Here is a 7,365-nt window from a genome sequence, read left to right on the forward strand (position 1 = left end):
ATGTTTCCATTTATAAAATTAGGAAAAAATATCAGAAAGTTTACTGGCTGAGACCCTGAATAAGCAGTGATATCTCTTTCCTTGGTGCTTCTTTAAGATCTGTATTTTTATTCCCATAACTGATTTTCTCAGGTTTTGCAGGGTGGTGAAGAAGACAGAAGAAGAAAAGAGAACTTGCTGCTTGTTCCACTGACCTATTTACAAAGTCCCTTAGGTCTGCTGCATCAGCAGTTACTTCTAAGAATGCTGTGACTGCCAGGCTGAGTGGTGAGAATATTAAATTCTGTCACAAGGGGCACACAGCTTCATTAACTACCACTGAAAACTTTACCCAAGGTGTCTTTTCAGTTTACAGGTGCCCTCCCCAGGGTCCAGGCCCTGCTCTGCCATGCTACATATCTTGCTGCTTAGCTTGACAGGTTCTGGCTGCAATTCTCTGCAAGCACAAAAAGGGAGAGATGCATATCTAGCTGTAGACAAAAAATTAGCATCTTGCTGCATAGCTTGGCAGGTTCTGGCTGCAATTCTCTGTCTGCAAGCACAAAAAGGGAGAGATGCATATCTAGCTGTAGACAAAAAATTAGACTTTCTGTACAAAGCCTTTAGATCCCTATTCATACTCAAAGTAGAAGAAATTTTAAGCTATAATTGACAGACATTATTTTTGCCTATTATAGCTCTCATTGTAAGGAAATTTAAATAATGAAGCTAGAGAATATCTGCCCCAATAACTATAACACAGCAAGATTAACTCACTCCCTCAAAACTCATTGGAAGAAAACATTTGGGGCTTTAGGTTTGATTTTTTTAAATTCAAAAAAGAGGCAGGCTCAGCAGGAAGAGGCAGGGTCAGGCTCAGGAAAAAAAAAAAGTTTTTTAATTACTATTTCCCACTTTGAGCTGATTCACAGGTTCTTCATTGTTCATTAAGGTAAATTTTTAGGTAGAAGAGGCAAAACAGATATGTAATCACATGACTTGTACTAGGTTAATCTCTTCTCTAAGTATACTGAAGTAGAGCTTTGGCAGTTAGTTTCTGTAAAAGACTGTGCTGAAAACCATAAAAATTGCAAAAAATACAGCAACAAAAAACAAAATTAAAAAAAATAAAGATGGGTGATGTCATCCCCATTGAGCCTTCTTTTTCATGTGTGGTGATATTAACACACAACTACATATCTGGTCTAAGGTCATGCAGTATATTAGAAGCATGCCAAATATCAAGGATTGCAAAATGAGGTGATGGTCACTGGATGAGTTGCTACCTCAGCTTTTATTTCATTCTCAGCATTCAGTGTGTGGCTTCACGCCACTCATCACTTCAGCTCACCCCTGAATAGAATGGTATGAACGTGCCCACAAGTTCTTACTGTTGTCTGTGACCTTGCCTGACTGTGTGTGAGCAGAGAGATCAGGTCCTGCCCAAAAGGCTACTGTGACAGCACTCTGTGCTGGCTGCTGTCCCTGCGTGCACCCCGAGGCAAAGGAGGGTGCACAGCCTCCTGCAGCTGCCTGGCACAGCCTCACCCACACTCCCAGGGCTGCCAGCTCTGCCCATGCAGCTCACACACCCACACTCCTGAGACAGCTGCTGTCACTACCTCCACATTCCAGTGGGGAATTGAGGTATAGTGAGCAGGAACTAAAGGTGAAATCCTTCTCCGTGCCTGAACAGAGCAAAGCTGGTTTGGTCCGGTCAAAATGTACAAACTCTGGGGATGGATCATGCTCAGTGCTACTGAACATGTAAGAATTTTTATCACCAGCCTTCAATGCACTTCTGGGATCTGAAGGTTTGGAATTTGTCCAGATGGGACTGGCCTCTCACAAACAAGGCAAAAAGTCACAGCCCTGATTGGAACATAATAATTTTCTTGGTTAAAAAGGCAGTCAAAGCACAAATCCCTCTCTGAAAGTGGCCAGCTGCAACTAGTGAGGGAAGGTACACTAACAGGACAGAAGGTATTTCTCAGCCACACTCCTTAGAATTTTGACTCAGGGACTTCCAAAGCCAAATGGACTTCCAAACTCCATTTTAACATGAAATGATGAACATTCTTAACTCTGCCTAGTGGCGGGAATATCTGCATTTAAAAGGCCTTCAAAGATATTTTTTCTTTTAAATGATTTAATAATTAATAGAACTTTTCAAAGCATACAGGTGCAAAAGCATCTCAGCTAGAGAATTTGTAAATAGAGGCATACTTCTGTTTTGCTGGACCCTTCACACCCCCACGCCCCACCCCCTCATCCCTTATTATTTTCCTTGGTATCACTGAATGATTTATAAATTGAAAATTATGAGAAAACAGTTCTTCCATAAACATGTAGCATGGAAATTGTTCGGGTAACCTGACAGGAGTCTGAGGAGAAAAACTCCATTTTAACATGAAATGATGAACATTCTTAACTCTGCCTAGTGGCTGTAACTGTTGGCACATGAGTTTACAAAAGGTGCAGGGGTGCAGTGTAACAGACCCTGGCTAAAACATGTAGCTAACCCATTGCTGGAATATTTGGAGTTAGACCACTCCTCATTTTTTCCCTCTGTTGCTCTGTGTCCACTGTTGCATCTTCACTTTTGTGTTAAAATGAAAGACACAAAGTTATGAGGTTCTTGTATTCCTTCTTCCTCAGTGTCGCTCAATTGTATTAGGAACACACACACACACACACATTCTTTCAATCTTTCTGTTGTTACTGCTTGTATTTTCTTTTGTTGCTCCTATTTCTTTATTTTCCTGTAATAAATCACAGTGACAATTTTTCTGCAGTGAACCCACTACCTTATTTCCTTCCTCTATATAAAAATGACAGAATTAGCATATTCTAGTAGGAAACAAAGCCAGCCCTCCTAGACAAAGGCAGAATTATCAAAGTTAGGACATGAAAAGTGTCTAGTGACATTTAAAAAAATAGCAATTTAAGGAATACCAAGTCCAGAGAGTAAAATGTCGTTTAATGATTTAGGGTTTTGATTTATTTTTTTTTTATTCTGTCATATGCCTTTCTTCATGCATTTTCATGACCTCAAGGTACTCAGAATAAGTCTTTGAAAGGGTAGAGGTTTACCTCTAACAAGAAGATGCAATTTGATGCAAAGAATGGAAGACCAGCTCATGGTATGAGTGGTGGGTCAAAGATACTGGGCCGGTTTGGCAACTTCCTGCCTTAATTGTGAATTACATGGATTAATCCTGGGGTTGCAAATGTATAGATTGTCAGGGCAAGCTTGACCATAAAATGGGAGGAAGCATATTTTAACCAGCAGAGAGAGAAAACAGCATTATTCCTGACAGTGGCAATGGGCAATGCAACTGTTTGAAATCCAAGTGCAGACATCCACGGTGATACTGCAAACATATAATATTATTTAGACACTAATTGTGTGCAGGAAAAAAATCATTATCAAGAGGAGGCATGTAGTGAAGTTTAGGAAATGTGCCAGTCAGATACAAGGATACCTAAATCTGTCTGCAAGGAACTAAATAGACAACAGAACTCAACTTCAGGGAAACCTGTTCTGGCTATCCTATTTATAATTGGCTTTTTTTCCCCACAGTTTTTTTGTGGATATTCTGAAGGTATGAAAATGCTGATGAACTAGATTTGCAATAAATAACACCATTAAGCCTACTGCTGGCCATTATCTTATTTCACAATTTTTAAAATACATTCCCCATTGCATAGTCACACAGGTTGTTTAGAAGCCTCTCCCAGTAAGGACATGTTTGTAGTATTTTAACCTTTAGATTCTTTCCCTTTTCCTCCTCTCTGCTTGTTTCCTCTAGTACACACTGTTATTCCCTTGAATTTCCTGATCATAGCAATACTGGAGGATATCACCTCATACCTACTTTATCTTACACCGAACTTTTGGTTTTTTCCATGCAACTCCATTGACTACACTTCACTACAAACACAGGAAAGTGTAATCTGCAGAAGAGGTATATAAGGCTACAAGTTATTTTCATTTTTTCTGTAGGTTGAAAATAGAAACCTAACCTGAGTGCATTTAGCTTTTCTGATGAGTCTACTCAGGTCTCCATGCAAGCTTGTGTTCAAGGAAGCATTTCTTCATTTGCAACTGACACTGTTTTGCATGTAGTGACCACACAGTTTTGCATTTAAACTTTCTGGAATATGTATTCAGACTTCCCCAGATACAAATGTAAAACTGTTACATGCAGACAGTTCCTGGATGAGGATGTCTCTAAGCTCCATCTTGAGCATGTGTGTCTGTATATGCTCCTACTCCCCTGTTCACAGAGTAAATCTCAGCTTCTCCTTCCCCAGCAGAGTTCTGCCTGGAGAAACAACCTGATAGAAATATGACATTTCCTGGGATATCGTTGTCTTTCCCCATAAAGCCCATAGGAGAAAGGAACTACAAAAAATAACTTCTTGTGGTCCTGAAAGAAACATTTTTTTTCTCTGGTGCTGTCTCAAGTCTTTCTTTCTACTTGTCCACCTATTTTCAAGAAAAATATAGGAACCCACTATATTGAATATGGTCAAATACATACAGTTAAAGCTTCAGAACAGTTGAAGAAATCATGTACAAAGCTGTAAGGATAGGATTTTCCCTCATTCACTTTCAAAATGTATGTGTATATATTCCCCAAGTGAAGTCAGTGAACTATCTGAATCCCTCTTCTTTCCAGACTTGTATAACCTCAGCTTATCTTCATGATGATGCTATGCCTAATATTAACTCTTTCTTTCTTTCTTTCTTTCTTTCTTTCTTTCTTTCTTTCTTTCTTTCTTTCTTTCTTTCTTTCTTTCTTTCTTTCTTTCTTTCTTTCTCTCTGTCACTTTAAGTAAGTCACTTCTGATCTTCCTCTCAAAATAAAGATGAACATTCCCTGATATCTAAGATCACCCCGTTGTTAATCCATTAATTTTGCTGAAGTGAGAATCTTCCCTTGTTTCAAACATACAGGATAACCATATCTGATGTTTGCCTTTACAAGGCAGCTAGTCATGTGTCAGTGCTAGACGGACAAATCTAATCTCATTGCTAGTGAAGATGTGGAAAGACCAGGCTCAGCAAATTTTTTCATTTATCATAAACTTGTTCCACTCTTCACCTTAAATATTAGCTTTTTCTTCCTAGAATTTCTTATTTTGTTTTGCTATTAATTATCAAGTTAGTGCAACTACAAAGAATAAGCATTTGTTAAAATGTTTAAAATAGGCTAAGGAAGCTTAAAAGCTACACACTCTAAATTTGATAAATTTATGATGCCAGTCCATTCTTTCCCAGCTAATATATGTCCTTGACATTAAAAAAAACCAAACAAACAAAAAAACCCCACCAAACAAACAAACAAAAAAAAACACCAAACCACAAAAAAAACCCCAAAATAACTTGATCTATTCAGCTGCTCTTAAAGGAAAGTGTAGGTGCACTCCAAAATGGCTTCCTGTACACTTTCTGAAGTATCTATTCTGCTAGATTAAAAGCAAAATCAACTTTGCAGTCCAAATTTTGTCAGCTGTTAAGTTAGTGTCATGGAACCATCAACACCTGTGTTAAGACATCTCCAGAGCTGTGCCAAAAATCTGGAAAACCTCTTTTGGGGAAACCTGTGTGTTACCAGAACTATGACTGCAATGCCAGCACTGCCAGTCCAGCCTGGCGTTAGCAACGTTGGATGTGGGAGTTACAATTCTCTCAGAGTGCTCTTTGCAAAACAGAATCAGGGCTAAGCTGCCCACCCTTACCATATGGCAGCCTTCTGGTTTGTAGGAAAGCTACTGAAAAAGAAACTACCTTATCTGCAGTTCTGAAGTTTCACATTTGGGTCTTCTTTTTTTTTTTTTTTGGTTGTCATTTTGTCATTTAGTAAACACTTTCAGAATTTGGTAGCATCTCAGATACCATTTGTAGCGTGTGGCTTTGGTGGGTTGCTGGAACTGCCTTCCACAGAGTTAAAGTTTTGAGACATATGGGTGGTGGTTACTTTTGCTTTTTAGCACTGTCAGAGCCAGAGCAAATTGTTTCATAGCATCATAGAATGGTTCAGGCTGGAACGGACCGAGATCATCTTGTTCCAGTCCCACAGCCATGCCAGACCAGGTCACTCAAAGTCCCATCCGACCCAGCCTTGAACATTTCCAGGGATCCAAAGCTTCTCTGGACAATCTGTTCCAGGGCCTCCCCACCCTCACAGAAAAGCATTTCTACTTAATACCTAATCTAAAGCTGCCCTCTTTCAGTTTAAAGGCATTCTCTCTTGTCCTATCACTACATATCCTTGTAAAAAGTCTGTCTCCCTGCTCTCTTGTAGCCACATTGAAGTACTGGCTGCTATCATGTCTCCAAAGAGCCTTCTCTTCTGCAGGCTGAATAACATTTCATTCCAATTTCATAAATCCATCAAGGTTTTACCACTTATGTGCTCTTCTCTTTTGAAAAAGATGGGATGTACATTTGTTTCCAATTCCTCTCTTCCATGATAGCAGCAGTTACAAGGATCATGCTGGATTCCTGCTGCAGGTGATGTAGCTACTTTTGTGTGAGCCTCATGACTGTGCCTTAGAAACCTCTGCTTACATCAGCCCATACACCCAGCTACACCTTTCACATTTTTCCCTTAGACAAGCTTCCCTCTCAATCCAGGATAGCTTCCTAAATTTCTACCACTTTCTATTTCTACCATTTCTATTTCTATCAATCGGAGAAATAATTGAATTCAGTAGTAAAAATCTGTGTATTACTCAAGTGTCTTCAGTATCTGCCCGATACATTTCAACAGAGATTTATGATTCTTGTAGCAGTGTTCCCGTGTGTCTCACAAAAAGGAACATCTTGCTGATGTTTATTAATGGAGAAGTTACAGATAAGTAATTTGGCAATGACTGTATTAGGTTTCTCAGAAGTGACAGCTGGCACAAGGTGTACTTACCTCATGTACACAAGGTGTACTTACCTTATGTAGTCCAGCTATGAGAAACACCTTTGGACTTGGATGATGGGTCAGCAATACTTTTCAGTGATATTAGATATCTTTTAGGGCAGGAGGATAATAAAACATATGTGTAACCCACTTGGCTACTAGGCTGGAATTAAATTAGGTGAAACTAAGATTCCTGGTTTGTTTTTTTCTTGCTGGATAATCAGCATGGTGATCTTTGTCAGTTGAAAAAGGTGATTCCTGAAGTGACCCGAACTCTAACAGCTAGACTGTGTCAGGAGCCATCTCAGGTCACTGGGCACGACTGCTCCGAGAGGTATTGCAGAACAACTTGTGATAACCTTTTATATTTGTGATCATAAGCAAAGCTTATGATCTGTGCAGACAATGCAAATGGCAGAGTCAGAGCAAAACTATGACTTTCTGCAGACATTCAAAAACAGTC

The sequence above is a fragment of the Passer montanus genome, unplaced genomic scaffold (assembly GCF_014805655.1).
Source record: "Passer montanus isolate IOZ18808 unplaced genomic scaffold, ASM1480565v1 scaffold27, whole genome shotgun sequence".
Lineage (NCBI taxonomy): Eukaryota > Metazoa > Chordata > Aves > Passeriformes > Passeridae > Passer > Passer montanus.